We start from the raw sequence: 15,690 nt of genomic DNA, 5'->3' as shown, positions 1-15,690 counted from the left end.
CGGTTTTGGGAAGAGCCAGTGGATCGGTTTTGGTTATTTTGAGCAATAAAGGCCACGGGAGGGTTGGTTAGGGGGTTAATGGCCAAATGAAATTGTTCTTGGCTCTCAGCTTTTGTGAGTAAGTCACGGAAGGGAAGCGGATCGCGAGTGGTGCGGATAGTGGTGGACCAACTCTCAAAAGTAGACCCGAGACCACAGAGAAACCAATGAGTTTTGTCTGTGTCTTTAACGGGATGGCCAATAGCAGAGAGTTGATCACAGATGGCCTTGAATCGACGACCATAATCGGCTACGGTTGAGGATCCTTTCGTCAAGCCACGAAGATTATCACGGAACAAATGCATCCGTTCAAGAGAGGTTGTTGGTGCATGTTTTGTGACCGTCGCTATGCAATTCTGTTCAGCGTTGTGGAAGTACAAAGTTAGAGCAACTTCGCCTACAGGCCCAAGCCCGCGAAGTTTATATATATATATATGTGTCTTGTTTAGGTTTGGAATCCAGAAATTAAGAGTTTTGTGTGTTAAGTTCAAGTAGCTAGAGAGAAACCGAGAGAGAGAGTCGTGTGGGACGACCCAAGGTAGAGCTCACCTCGGGTCGGCCGTCATTTGTTTTCATGTTTGGTTTGTAAGTGTTTCGGTTATTATGAAAAGATCTGCAGATGTGTTTATTCCATTCGTGTGTTTGTTCGTGTATGTGTTTGTGTGTAATCGTGTTCTTCGTCTTCTACACCATAAACGAGTCTAGGAGGATTCCGCACTCCTAGACCTCGTGCGGATCTCGTATCGATCGGCGACGCCCCGCGGGGGACCTACAAGTGGTATCAGAGCCTTAGGCTCTTATGCTATGGTTCGAGATCTGCGTTTTGGTGTTTCTGGCACGTTTCTGATGCGTTTCTGGCCGATCAGCACCGCAGGCGAAGTTATGGGGATCAGGCGAAGTTGTCGCTTAAATTTTAGGGTTTAGGCGAAGATATAAGGTTAAGCGAAGTTATTCACAACTTCGCCTACCTCACAAGTTCGCTTATCTCAGGCGAAGTTATCTGTCAGGCGAAGTTTTGGATAGGCGAAGTTATGGACAGGCGAAGTTAAGGAGGAGCGATGTTGACTTTAGGCGAAGTTAACGAAAGAAAAAAAAAGAAAAAAAAAGGAGTGTTTTGGAGTTTTCGTCTGTATGGCCAGGTGTACACGATTATTGTGAGACCGGAGATGTTGTTCCGTCAACGAGTGAAACTTGTTATCTCTGGGTCTTACGTGTGAACAAATACGTGTCAACTCTGGATATGGAGTTGAGTTTGTGAATGGGATATTGATTGAAACTGGATATTGACACATATTTGGGTGTTTGTGGGCAATGAAATTGTTGTTGTTCAAGGTTGACCAACTGAAGAAAGTCAAATTGAACTGAAGGTTTTCGTCATTACTGGATTGCGGTCAGAGCATATTATTTATGTTATTTTCAAGGCGTTCGAGAATTGGATCCTGAAACGTGATGCTTATTTATTAGAGTGAAAATTCTGGAACAAGTTGGATTTAATCGGGATTTAAAGTGTTTATGTTCTTGATCTTTATCCCTGGTGATTGAAGATGCTTCGGATTAATTAATGGTCATGTGTGTTAGATTCTGTCAAGGTGGTTTTGTGATGAAATTGATCACTTGATGTTGAGTAGTTGAAGATTAAACCTTATCGTATGCCGACGTGTTGGTGAAGTTGTGGAGGGAGCCCAACTTGACGTGTTGGTGAAGTTAGAAGAACTTCATGTGTTTGTGAAGTCAGAAGGACTTCACGTGATTGGTTGAGATGATCAATTAGGCACGGGGATGCATGCATTTCAAAGACCTCAATCTATTTAGTCGGAGAAGCTTACACTGAAGGGGAGATCTGATATGGAAGACGCTGGGTGATTGGTAGATTTGTGAAGCTACAAGACAGTTTCAGACACGGCTGGTTGAAGAACAAACAGAAGATCATCAGTTAAGAGGGAGTCTGTTGGTGCATGTTTTGTAACAGATGATCTTTTGTGTTTGTTAGAATTGAGAGAAATGGTCAAAGGGGAGTCTGTTGGTGCATGTTTTGTGACCGTCGCTATGCAATTCTGTTCAGCGTTGTGGAAGTACCAAGTTAGAGCAGCTTCGCCATAGGCGAAGTTGTAACAACTTCGCCTACAGGCCCAAGCCCGCGAAGTTTATATATATATATATGTGTGTCTTGTTTAGGTTTGGAATCCAGAAATTAAGAGTTTTGTGTGTTAAGTTCAAGTAGCTAGAGAGAAACCGAGAGAGAGAGTCGTGTGGGACGACCCGAGGTAGAGCTCACCTCGGGTCGGCCGTCATTTGTTTTCATGTTTGGTTTGTAAGTGTTTCGGTTATTATGAAAAGATCTGCAGATGTGTTTATTCCATTCGTGTGTTTGTTCGTGTATGTGTTTGTGTGTAATCGTGTTCTTCGTCTTCTACACCATAAACGAGTCTAGGAGGATTCCGCACTCCTAGACCTCGTGCGGATCTCGTATCGATCGGCGACGCCCCGCAGGGGACCTACAGAGGTGTTGCTGTAGGCCACTTCAAGGGTGGTCCAGATTTGGCGAGCCGTGGTTAAGCCAAGAATTTCAGCAACAGCCTCTTCGGTGAGCGAAGAGTTAAGAATGAGGATGGCCTGTTGATCGAAGATCGACCAGGCCGTGAACTCGGGATTAGGCTGCTCAACAGAGGCAGCGGTAATTGATTTCGGGGGTGGAGGGATAGAGCCATCGACATGGCCGAGGAGCTCTTGGTTGGCGAGAAGAGGAAGTAATTGATTTTTCCAATAGAGGCATTTAGTGGAAGAGAGTTTGATTGTGAGCATGTGGAGAATGGTGGCCATGGGAAGCTTAGTTTCGATGGTGGTAGAGGAAGAGGATGAAGCGTTGGTGGTCATGATGGTGAGGGTGAGGGTGAGGATGATCGGCTGATTTGAGAGTTACAGGGAATAGGACCTTGAGGGTGATACCATGAAAGAATGTAAATCTCTCTTAATTTTATTAATGATTTAAAACACTATAAATAATAATACTAGGCTAGTTACATGGAGAGAAATATGGTAAGTTACAACTAAATATTGACTATACAATTTGAATTTGGAATTGAGTAATTCTAAAAGAGAATGGTGGATGACTATTGACTTTGTTGATTTGATTTACTATGTTGAGTGATACGGTTGTTAGACATCACCAAATAGAAGCAATATGTAAAAGAGTGTATGTTTGCTTTCGAACCTGCGCTTAAAGCTTCATTCATACAATGAACTTTTGAGTATATACGTCTTATTATGTTGTTAGTTGATGCGTTAGTTAACTAAAACACATCTCGGAGGAGATCCCAACCACAAATTTTGATCGAGTCAACATCTTTTCAAGCTTTCATCAATCATCATTCTCAACCCATTTTTTTTAAAATGTTGGGAACTTTCACTTATGTGAACTCTTTTATTATTGACTTAATTTTTAACATGTTAGTTTTATTCAAATAAAAATTTTGTACAGTATTATCACGTAAAGATTCTGAATAGTCTTTTATTGTCGAATAGAAGTTATTAGTAAAAAAGGAAAACAACCAACCTATAACCACACAACAACTATTTCCAATACATAGGCTTCACTTTTTTAAGAGAAAATCAACTAATTTTTCAAAGTTGAGATAAGATGATCCACCAATAGCTATTGCGTCCTGGGCCTTTTTCTTCCACTCCAAAGCCTTGTTTTTCATCATCTTCCCTTTCTTCCCATCCAACATCTCTCTCACTTGAGCTTCCACCTCCTCTCTCTTCACATCGGTATCGATTTCCATTCCAATGCCCCATTTTACACAACAATACCAACAATTTGTTTGTTGTTCCGCAAAAAATGGCCAACAGATCATCGGAACACCGCTACTAATACTTTCTATAGTCGAGTTCCATCCATTATGAGTCAAGAACACCCCTATTGCTGGATGTTTTATAACCTACACACATAGATTAATAGAAAAACAATTTAGCGTCATATATTCATGATCATGACATGGTGTGTGAATTGTCCACAAGATTGAATGATACATATATGATCATGACATGGTGTGAATTGTACCACAATAACTCGTTTCCCATCTATATCCCTATAATTACACTAAAAAACACTATATTTCTCTCTCGTGTTTAATTAAATAATATTTTTTATACATTTATCATTACAGTTTTCTCTCTCATCTACTCACAACCAATCCAACAATATTAAAAAATAAATAGGGAAAACAATGTCTCCCCAAATTTACAGAAAATCACTATATTTCTCTCTCTACCCTATAATTTACACTCACAACCACTAATCACCACACCCTATAATTTGCAAACTTTCCTCACATAATTATAGGGAATGGGATGAGAATGCTCTTAGTAGATGTCTCTACACTCAATATATTATTATATTTGTTTCATCTAAATTTTTTTGTGTTGTTGATAGTAGGAAACACGCATTTCCTGTTGCTTAGTTTATTGCATGCCAGAATTAGTATGAATCAATGAGGAGTATTTTTATAACCTATATGTAAAAAAAAGTAAAACAAATATCAACAATTTGCTTCCCTCTTAGAAAATTCAGTTAGTTCACTACCCACTCCAGTAAGCTGTCTAGTTTTACATGTAGTTTCGAAAATACCTAGAAGTGTTTTGGTGGTTTTATATGAAGCACTAGTAATACTAAAGGAGTGCCCCATGTTGTATGTCTTGTCAAAAATAATCCAAAAGGTTTTTATTTGTAAATTTTTTTTCTAATGTAAAGCAGATCGATTGCATACCTCTTCTTGAGGGCACCAGCTAGTGACCATGCCTCTTCCTCTTGTCTCATCGACAAACTCTGGTGGCATCATGGCCTCATCGCCTCCAACAATATCCGGCCTCGTTATCCACAAGAAATCCTTCTTGCTATTAGCAAGTCCCCACCCAAACTCAATTAGTTGTTCTTTTGTCATAATCGTAATACTTTCGAAGTTCACATAAACAACCGAGCCAGGGTCTTTTGTGTCAAGCCAATTGACGCAACTCGTATCTTCCTTCCAAAGGTTGGACCCAATGTTTTTAAGTCTGTCGTCGTGAACATATTGTTGCATCATGTGTAGTGGACCTATGGTGAAGATGTTTGGGTTCAAGGCAAGTAACGGTTTAACACTATCTTGTTCTAGCTGTCAAAGGTGTTCAGAATGACGGCAAACCCTCGAGGGATAGCTTCTGCTTCCGTAGTCAGATAGTTGAGCATGACGTCGTTAATGTCTGTGGTTCGAATGAAGTTAGGAAAATCCTTTAATCGGATGTTTTTCATTTCAGGAATCCAATCCAGGCTTGTCTCTGAATACCCATTTGTCATATCGCTCATATCTGTAACATTTAATCATATAATATTAACTATTAGTAGTACAATACACAATAAAATCAATTTATAACAAAATTTATTGTTATTTTATCAAATCTTAAAAGACAAAATTTAATTTTATGAGAACATCTTTTTGTCTTCTTCAGTTTATAAAATAGTCGTTGAGTAAAAGTTTTTCAAATATTCCATAACTAAAACATCGCCACGTGCACGTTTTTTTGGACCCACCACGAGATCATCGATATTTCAAGATTTTGTTCCAAGAATCAAGCAGATCTAAAAGATCACATTTTTTAATAACGGGCAGGTTGGTGGTCATTCAAATCACTATTCCATGTGATTGACACACATTTCAAAATTGCATATAATAATAAATAAAAAATAATTAAAGAATAATGAAATTCAGTTATATCCTATTATTATTATTATTATTATTATTATTGTTGTTGTTGCACGACTAACAAATAAAACCAGACTACTCGAGGAAACCCTATAATAAATGGCGACCTTATACACCAACGTCGCTAACAGTGAAGGGTAACACAAGACAGCATCTTCGGTTCCAGAAAACCAGCTTCCCAAATGGTCACTGCAATAAAAGCCAACTGAGATCGGATTTTGAACTCGAAACCTTGAAGCCTCCAACTCAAATCTTCGATTTCTCTTTTAACACCAACTTATTGTAGTTAAGAGTATCACAACTTATATGTTGTCATGTCGTTTGCGTGGAATAGATATAATTAATAATTAAGCGGTGTTACAAATGCGTAACTAATTTTTTAATCTAAATTTACTATTTAAAGCATTAAAGAATCTCCTAACGTTTACAAAGAAGGAAGGTGAAATAGATCTAATACAGAGTGATTTATCATCTATTAATTTTTAATAGTTCTTTTTTGTTTTATATCTGAAATATATATTTTATATAACTTATTTTGAAAATAATTGAATTATTTGCTATATATATACAAGTTAATAATTGGCTCGTACTACTCAATCGTTGCTTTTCATATTGACTATCAATTCTCAATCATTGCTTTTTGTGAATTATTACGATTTTTCCAACTGCAAACAAGTTGTCGGAAATTTAAGAAGTATGCTACGAAAGTTCACGGTTTGACACTTTGATCCATCGTAAAACATATATATTTTTTTATTTACCGATGAGTTTATTTAAAAAAAATTATACTGTTGCAACAAGCTAAAGAGTTCATGAAACAAATCTCATTTCTTAGTAATTTTTAAACCTAATATTATATTCAGTCTTATATCCAAAAGCTCGTCTTATTATCTATATCGTATGTAAAGAGTTCTAGAATTCTAGTTTAACCATAGTATTTGGGTTAATTTGCCATCCTTGTAACTATCGGTGGAAGATGAATGAGAAAAGGATGTAAGTTAAAATACATATACAATGCCATTTATATATTTGTTGTCATGTGTACCTTTGAAGATATGAATATTTATATTGTTGCAACAAGCTAAAGAGTGGGAAGACTGGGACGGAGAGAAGGAAGAAGATTCCAAGTAACAAGAGAAAAGTTTGATGAATTTGTAAGGATTATGATTAGGAATTTGTCCCTCCTCCTGGCTAGTATCGATCCCACTTGTTAGTTATATGGTAGTGAGAGAGATGTGCTCTCTACGGGTATGACTCATGGTCGTCTATTTTATAACTCGTGTAATACACAGGTTGGATAAATTATATTACATATAAAATCAAATATAAAGATGCATCTATAAAATCTAATAAATTACAGACTAAAGAAGACAAAAAAAAATTACATGAGGTTCTCATAAATCTCTAAAAACATTAAAATATGGATATTAGCGGTCTGGTTTTGACGGTTTTTAGGTCATATCGTGAACTAAATCGTTAGCAACGGTTTTTTATTGTAAACGAAACCGAACTTTTAAAATTTAAAACCGAACTGTTATTTACAGTTTGGTTCCAGTATTGTTTCGCGATTTGAGCTCGTGGAGTCTTAATAGTTAATATACAAGATGTTCAAAATATGACAAATATATAAAAAAAATTTGCTTAAAACAAAGTTACAATTATTATATATAACAATAGCAAACTATCTAACAGGGTAGTAGAGATGGGAGATCTTCATAAACTTGAGGTTATAACTTAACGTTGGATTGTGTTGTACGATGATGAAAAAATGAAGATTGACACAATACTGACAAGGTTTTATTAGACGACATACTTTGATACAAATCTTACACAACTGATAAAAACCCACTCGGAAATTTAGGTTAATATATTACAATTAATTAACAAAGCACAATATATATAATTATAAAAATTATAAAATTTTATTGTCCGGTCCGGTTTTAAACTGTCGGTTTTTGAAATAAATCGTAAACCAAACCGTTTGATATGGTTTTAAATTTTCAAACCCGAACGACCAAAAGTTAAGAAAATCAACCATGAAAGTTATAGTAGATGGTAATCAAGTTGGGTTTTATTTAATATCATGTCCATCTCATATCTATAATAATTTTTAAAACTAGTATCATACTCGATCTCATATCCATAAAGTTATGTAATTACCCCTTTGTAATACGTGAGTGTAGGTTTACCAGTTGCATGTAATATGCGCTCATTTGCCGTCCAAGTAATTGTAGGTCGACAAATGCTATAAGGACGTAATATTTAGAATATAGTATTATTTATATTTATTTGTATCTTCCTAGATGTAAAGATCATCGGAAGCCAAAAGTGTGAGCCTGAAAAGTGGGACCGGGAGGAAATTAGAAGATTACAAAAAATAGTTAATTGATTTGTTTCGACTATGAATAGCCCCGTTACCGGTAGCCCTACTTTCGTGTTGGATTTACTCATAAACGCAGTTCTAAATATCAGAGTTAATTAAAACATTCGCAGAATATAAAAGCTTTCATAAAACATTTCATAACAAAACACGTCTTGTTTTAAAACATCATTTTGTCTTTCAAAATGAACGAAACATTAAACTTAAACGTCTTGAGTCTTCCGATGCCAGCCTCTTATTCAGTGCCACGTGTCTCCTCAAGCGAGCTGCCTCATCCTACTCACCTGCGTGCATACTAAAAGTCAGCTACGCTGAGTGAGTTCTAGTTAATCATACATTATACAATACACATAAACTTATATTCTTTCATTCATACTTTCATACTTTCTTTTGTATTAACTTATTTTCATATCTTACGTTATAAAGAGCATTACGCCCTACATTCCTCGAGTATTATTAGGGCTCGGTACCCTCCTTCCTCGAGTATTATTAGGGCTCGGTACCCTCCTTCCTCGAGTATTATTAGGGCTATTATTAGGGCTCGGTACCCTTTTTCCTCGAGTATTATTAGGGCTCGGTACCCTCTTTCCTCGAATATTAATAGGGTTCGGTTCCCTAGTTCTCGAATATTAGTAGGGTTCGATTCCCTCTTCGTTAACATACAACCATACATCATACCTCGAGTATTATTAGGGCCCGGTACCCTCTTCGTAACCATACAACCATACAACCATCCTTTCCTTCTTTTATTAACTTTATCATATTCATACACATAAGCATACATATCATACTTACCTTATACATAGCGTTACAACCTGACAGTACGTGCAATATCCGAAGATCGTTCACGTACCATCAAGCAATCATTCATATATTTCACATTATTTACATAAGGCATACACTTATCTCGTAGGATAAGCGTATTAACAAACATATCGAGTATGCACACAGCCCCGAAAACATAACACATAAATGGGGCTAGAAACTCACCTGAACACGGTTACGTTCACCGTTAATCGTAATCCCTTTCTTCAGTTGTGCACGGCTGACTGTATAACAAGTATACGTATCAATTAACTATCACTACTCATATCATCTGTCTAGTCTTAACTAATACCCACAACGAACGGGGGTCCGGGGGCAGCGCCCCTGGCAGCGGGGTCTAGGGGCGGCAGCCCCTAGCAGGGTCCAAGGGGCAGAGCCCCTGGCTGGGGTCGAGCTGCCAGGTCAGATTGGAAAAATTTTATTTACATTAACTGTCTTAACACATTTTCCATTATGTTTTTAATTTATTTTCTAAGCGAACTTAACTTTAGGCGAAGTTAAACCTTAAGCGAACTTAGCTTTAGGCGAAGTTATCAGTTAGGCGAACTTGGCCTTAGGCGAAGTTATCAGTTAGGCGATCTTGGCCGTAGGCGAAGTTATCAATTAGGCGAACTTGGCCTTAGGCGAAGTTACCAGCTAGGCGAACTTGGCCGTAGGCGAAGTTACGCTTGGAATGCGAAGTTAAGCTTTTGCAGGCGAAGTTGCCCAGTTCAGCTACGAGTTTAGTTTTTATCAAGCATTTTGGCGATTTTAATACCCTTGCTATGGTTCGACATCACCCACTACGTTCCCTAACCGTTTTCGGTCGTATATATATCCCGTATATACTATAAAGCTTGGACCTTTAAGTAAAAACGTTCAATACTACGTAAACTTTAAAGGTCAAGAACATACCTTTAGCGCTCGTTCGATCTTGGTTAGCTTGTTTATGCACTCTAGATCTCGTGTAATAAGATCTAATACCAACTAACGTTTACTCTCTCTCGGGTCTTGCTCGTTTATGGTGTGTGTGTGTGTGTTTGGAGGGTGTAGAGATTATGATGGAAATGAAATGAGGGTTTAGGGTTTTAGCTTGGTTTAGGGGATATTTATATCCCTTAAAGCCCATGGACCTAAGGCCCATTCTCATTTAACCCATCTTAATTAATCTAAGTCCATGATCCGTTCTTTACTCGACATTAATTAATTAATAACGCGAAATCACTAAACGTAACTTTCTTTATTCAACATTATAAATTTTAGGATGTTACAAGTCTTCCCTCCTTAAAGAGGTTTCGTCCCCGAAACCTAACTATTACTTAAACAAACTAGAATAGAACTTGCTCATCTCATCCTCAGCTTCCCAAGTAGCATCCGATCCTTTGCGATGTTTCCATATCACTTTTACCAAAGGTATAACCTTGTGACGAAGCTGCTTCTCCTTGCGATCAACGATCTCTATCGGTTGCTCGATGTAGTTCAATTGTTCATCAACCTCAATGTCCATCAATGGCACGTGAGACGTGTCATCAGCTAGACACTTCCTCAGATGAGAAACATGGAAGGTTGAATGAATTCCTTCTAACTCATCGGGTAAATCCAGTTTATAAGCTACTTCACCCACACGATCTACAATCTTGAACGGTCCAATGTACCTCGGACTCAACTTTCCTCTTTTCCTAAAACGGATAATCCCCTTCCAAGGCGTGACCTTGAGCATCACATTGTCACCAACGTTAAACTCAATTGCTCGTCGCCGCTTATCTGCATAAGACTTTTGTCTGTCTTGAGCGACTTTCATTCTTGCTTTGATCTGATCGAACTTTGAAGACGTTTCTTGAACCACTTCTAGGCTTCCCATTTATTTCTGACCAATCTTACCCCAACACACCGGGGTTCTACATCGTCTACCGTAAAGCATCTCAAACGGTGGCATACCAATACTTGAATGGTAACTGTTGTTATAGGAGAACTCTGCCAGATGCAGATGATCATCCCAACTTCCACCAAAATCTAAAACACAAGCACGTAGCATATCCTCAAGGGTTTGGATCGTCCTTTCAGACTGTCCATCGGTTTGAGGATGATACGCCGTACCGATGTTCAACCTTGTCCCCATAGCTTCATGGAATTTCTTCCAGAACCTCGAAGTAAACCGTGTATCTCTATCAGACACGATCGATAACGGTACTCCATGCTTGGTTACAACTTCTTTAATGAACAAGCTTGCTAACGTTTCTGACGAGATGGCCTCTCGTATGGGCAGAAAGTGAGCACTCTTGGTCAAACGGTCCACAATCACCCAGTTGGTATCATGTTGCTTAGCTGTACGATGTAGCTTAGTTATGAAATCCATGGTGATGTGTTCCCATTTCCACTCAGGTATCTCTAGCGGTTGCATCTTCCCATAAGGCTTTTGGTGTTCGGCTTTGACTTGTAAGCAAGTTAAGCACTTACTAACATAATCCACTACATCATTCTTCATTCCTGGCCACCAGTAATCTCTTTTCAAGTCTTGGTACATCTTTGTAGCTCCAGGATGGATTGAGTACCTTGACTTATGAGCTTCATCTAAGATTCGACTTCTAAGATCACCATGGCGTGGGATCCACATGCGGTCGAACCTAGTCTTAACTCCATGAGTGTTTTCCATCAACTCATTTTGCTGGCCATGCATCCTTTCTTTCTTTACTAACCCTTCATCTACTAACACCTCTGACTGCACCTTGATGATTTCTTCAAAAAGACTTGAGTTCATAATCAGCTGGTATGACTTCACTGTTGCAAGGACTTCCTCATTCTTACGACTTAGCGCATCAGCGACCACGTTAGCTTTACCGGGGTAATACTTAATCTCACAGTCGTAATCCTTTATCAATTCTAACCATCTTCTCTGCCTCATGTTCAATTCTTTCTGCTCGAAGAAGTACTTTAAACTCTTATGATCTGTATAGATAGTACACTTAGTACCGTACAGATAATGCCTCCATATCTTAAGAGCATGCACTACAGCTGCTAACTCCAAATCATGCGTCGGATAAGTATTCTCATGGACCTTCAACTGTCTAGACGCGTAAGCTATCACCTTCCCTCGTTGCATCAACACGCAACCTAACCCTTGATGCGAGGCATCAGCACAAACAACGAAATCCTCGTCACCATCGGGTAGAGCAAGGATTGGAGCTTGCGTGAGTCTCTTCTTTAATTCTTCAAAGGCTTCTTCTTGAAACTTTCCCCAACTGAATACTATCGACTTTCGGGTCATACCGGTCAGCGGTGCGTCTATCTTGGAGAAACCTTCGATGAATCTCCTATAGTAGCCAGCTAACCCTAGGAAGCTTCGTATATCAGTCGGATTCTGCGGAGTTTTCCAATTCGTTATCGCTTCAATCTTAGCTGGGTCCACGGTAATCCCTTCCGGATTAATCACGTGACCTAAAAATTGCACTTCTCTTAACCAGAACGCGCACTTCGAAAACTTGGCATACAACTTCTCTTTCTTCAGAGTCTCCAATACCTCTCTCAGGTGCTCAGCATGGTCAGACTCGCTCTTTGAATAAATCAATATATCATCAATGAAGACGATAACCGACTTATCCAACATCGGTCGACACACCCTATTCATCATGTCCATAAATGCTGCAGGAGCATTTGTTAGACCGAATGACATTACGAGGAACTCGTAGTGTCCATACCGCGTTCGGAACGCTGTCTTAAGGATGTCTACCTCCTTCACCTTCAGCTGATGGTAGCCTGATCTGAGATCTATTCGTGAGAACCAACTTGAACCATGCAGTTGGTCAAACAGATCATCAATCCTTGGCAAAGGATATCTATTCTTTACCGTAAGCTTATTCAACTCACGATAGTCTATGCACATTCTCATACTTCCATCCTTCTTTTTCACGAACAATACTGGTGCGCCCCATGGGGAAACACTTGGTCTTATGAAACCTTTGTCGAGGAGTTCTTGCAGTTGAGACATCAATTCTTTCATCTCGGACGGTGCTAGACGGTAAGGCGCTTTCGCGACGGGCTGGGCTCCTGGTACTAAATCTATCTGAAATTCTATCTCACGCTCCGGTGGTAACCCCGGAAGATCCTCAGGGAATACTTCTGGGTAGTCACACACGATAGGAACATCTTTCATTTCTTTCGTCTCGGCCGTAGCGTTGACGACATACGCCAGGTAGGCACAACACCCTCGCCATAGCAAACCCTCGGCTTTTATCATCGAAATGACATTAAGCCCAGAACTTTCCTTATCACCATAAACCGTCACCGCACTACCATCCAAGGACTTTAACCTTATTATCCTACTCTTACATACTATCTGAGCCTCAAACTCAGACAGCCAATCCATCCCCAAAACCACATCGAACCCTCCTAAGGTCATAACATACAAGGTAACAGGGAACTCATGTCCCTCAAATTCTATCCTACAGTCCTTAACCATTTTCATTATTTTAACCGAAGTGTCACTAGCGGTTTCTACTATAAGAGTCTCAAACACTCGGCAACATTTCATTTTAGCTAGTTTACTAAATGTCGTAGCTACAAAACTTCTATTCGCACCAGAATCAAATAATACGGAAGCAGAAATGCCGTTTACTAAGAACGTACCGGTCACAACATCAGGAATCTGTCTCGCTTGTTCCTGGGTCAGCATTTAGGCTCTGGTTCTTGGCCTAGCTTGATCGGCATCCTTCCTTCCACTACCTCCAGCTTCACCCTCGGTGCATTTTCTAGCAAAGTGACCTGTCTTACCACACTTGTAGCATGCAGGCTTAGAACTGCACTCATGAGCATAATGACCAGCCTTCCCACACTTGTAGCAAACATTCGACCCAACTCTACACTCTCCAGCATGCATCTTTCCACACTATGACATGAATCCGAACCCTTTCCCCACCTACACTCACCACTATGTGCCTTGCCACAAGTCTTGCACGACCTGTTCTCCCAAACTCTCGGCTGCTTGTTCTTAGGGTTCCACATCTGGGTACCGGGTAGTTTAGCAGGAGCGACCCATTTCTTCTCTTTCTTCTCGTCTCCCACCACCACATCATCCGCAGCCAGGTCTGCATAGACCATCTCTGCGAGTTCGACAGCAGAATCGAAAGTAGCATGTTTACTTGTCCTGACTAACATGCGGACTCTCTGTGGTAATCCCCTCACATAACACTTGATTCTCTTAGTCTCAGTGCTGACCATATCGGGTACCAACCTAGACATTCGATTGAACTCGGTGGTGTACTCACGATGTGTCATTGTCCCAGCTTTCAAGTTCAGGAACTTCATCTCCGCCCTTTCAACCTCGGCGTCAGCACAAAACTTCTTCATCACTAATTCCTTCAGATCCTCCCACTTCATCGCTTTGATCTCTTCACGGGTCTTCCTCTGCTCCACACTCTCCCACCAATACATAGCCTCATATTCAAATGATTGGGTGGCATAACCGACAGCTTGGTCAGGACGACACTCGCTGATTCGGATAATTTTATCCATGGCAGTTATCCACTGAAGAGTGGCGATTGCGTCTCCTAAACCAGTCAGCTTAGGCGGGTCACAACCTTTGAAGGACTTATTGTTGCAACCGCCTCGGCCCCTCTTCCTATCATCAACTTTCACAGACCTTACCTCACTTGAATCACCCTTTTCCCTCTCATCATCTTTCCTACCATTACCACCTGCCCCTTCAACAGTTCTTTCACGGCTTCCAGCAGACCCTCCCGGAGTAATATTCTTCACAGCAGTGGCTACAGCTTTGAACAATAGCTGCTTGAATTGCGGGATCCAGTTAAACTCCTTCATTGTTTTCCGGGTTTCTTCCAGCTGCGCTTCCTTCAGCTTCGGTGTTGGAAGCTGTCTCAACCGAAGGTTGCTGGACACGACGAGGCCTGCCGCGTCGTCCAGTGCGACCTCCAGCTCCAACAATGTCTCCAGCTCCAGCCATCGTATTCTAAAAGGGAAAACACAAGCATCATCACTCAATGAACTATTTAGTACAATGATAGCAAGGCTAACAGGTAATAACAGTGGCCAGCTGTGACTAGCTGATCAAGTTGCTTTCCGTGTCCTATACACTTCCCTTTATGAGTCTATTTGTGCTGGTTCTACTTAAGCAGTCAAATCAAACAATCAATTATTCCTATCCCTATCGTTCACATATCTTTTCTTTCTCATTAACATATATCATTTAATTATACACTTTACCTTTACTGATCTTGCTTGAGCGACACATGGCATTCTTGAACTGGCATCTTCTTTCCTTTCTTACTTAAATCTCATTCTCTGTTCGAGTCTAAGCATGTAGGATGCTTAAATCTCTCGAACTTTGCTCTGATACCAACTTGTAAGGCCCCGTTACCGGTAGCCCTACTTTCGTGTTGGATTTACTCATAAACGCAGTTCTAAATATCAGAGTTAATTAAAACATTCGCGGAATATAAAAGCTTTCATAAAACATTTCATAACAAAACACGTCTTGTCTTAAAACATCATTTTGTCTTTCAAAATGAACGAAACATTAAACTTAAACGTCTTGAGTCTTCCGATGCCAGTCTCTTATTCAGTGCCACGTGTCTCCTCAAGCGAGCTGCCTCATCCTACTCACTTGCGTGCATACTAAAAGTCAGCTACGCTGAGTGAGTTCTAGTTAATCATACATTATACAATACACATAAACTTATATTCTTTCATTCATACTTTCTTTTGTATTAACTTACT

The 15,690-nt window shown here is 39.7% G+C and overlaps 1 pseudogene across 1 annotated transcript; it reads right to left on the bottom strand.

The window, feature by feature from the left end:
- Positions 1-3,593: 3,593 nt before the first annotated feature.
- LOC143612146 (UDP-glycosyltransferase 85A8-like) lies at positions 3,594-5,380 on the bottom strand (annotated as a pseudogene). Its single transcript, XR_013149900.1, has 2 exons — positions 4,806-5,380; positions 3,594-3,977 (listed from the first exon to the last, which is right to left on the bottom strand). The product of XR_013149900.1 is annotated as a UDP-glycosyltransferase 85A8-like (transcript).
- Positions 5,381-15,690: the final 10,310 nt, after the last annotated feature.

This window comes from Bidens hawaiensis, unplaced genomic scaffold, assembly GCF_021521415.1.
Source record: "Bidens hawaiensis isolate Kalapana, Puna unplaced genomic scaffold, B.hawaiensis_p1.1 tig00033589_1, whole genome shotgun sequence".
Lineage (NCBI taxonomy): Eukaryota > Viridiplantae > Streptophyta > Magnoliopsida > Asterales > Asteraceae > Bidens > Bidens hawaiensis.
The sequence above is the reverse complement of the archived record's forward strand: the minus strand, read 5'-3'. Positions and strand labels throughout refer to the sequence as shown.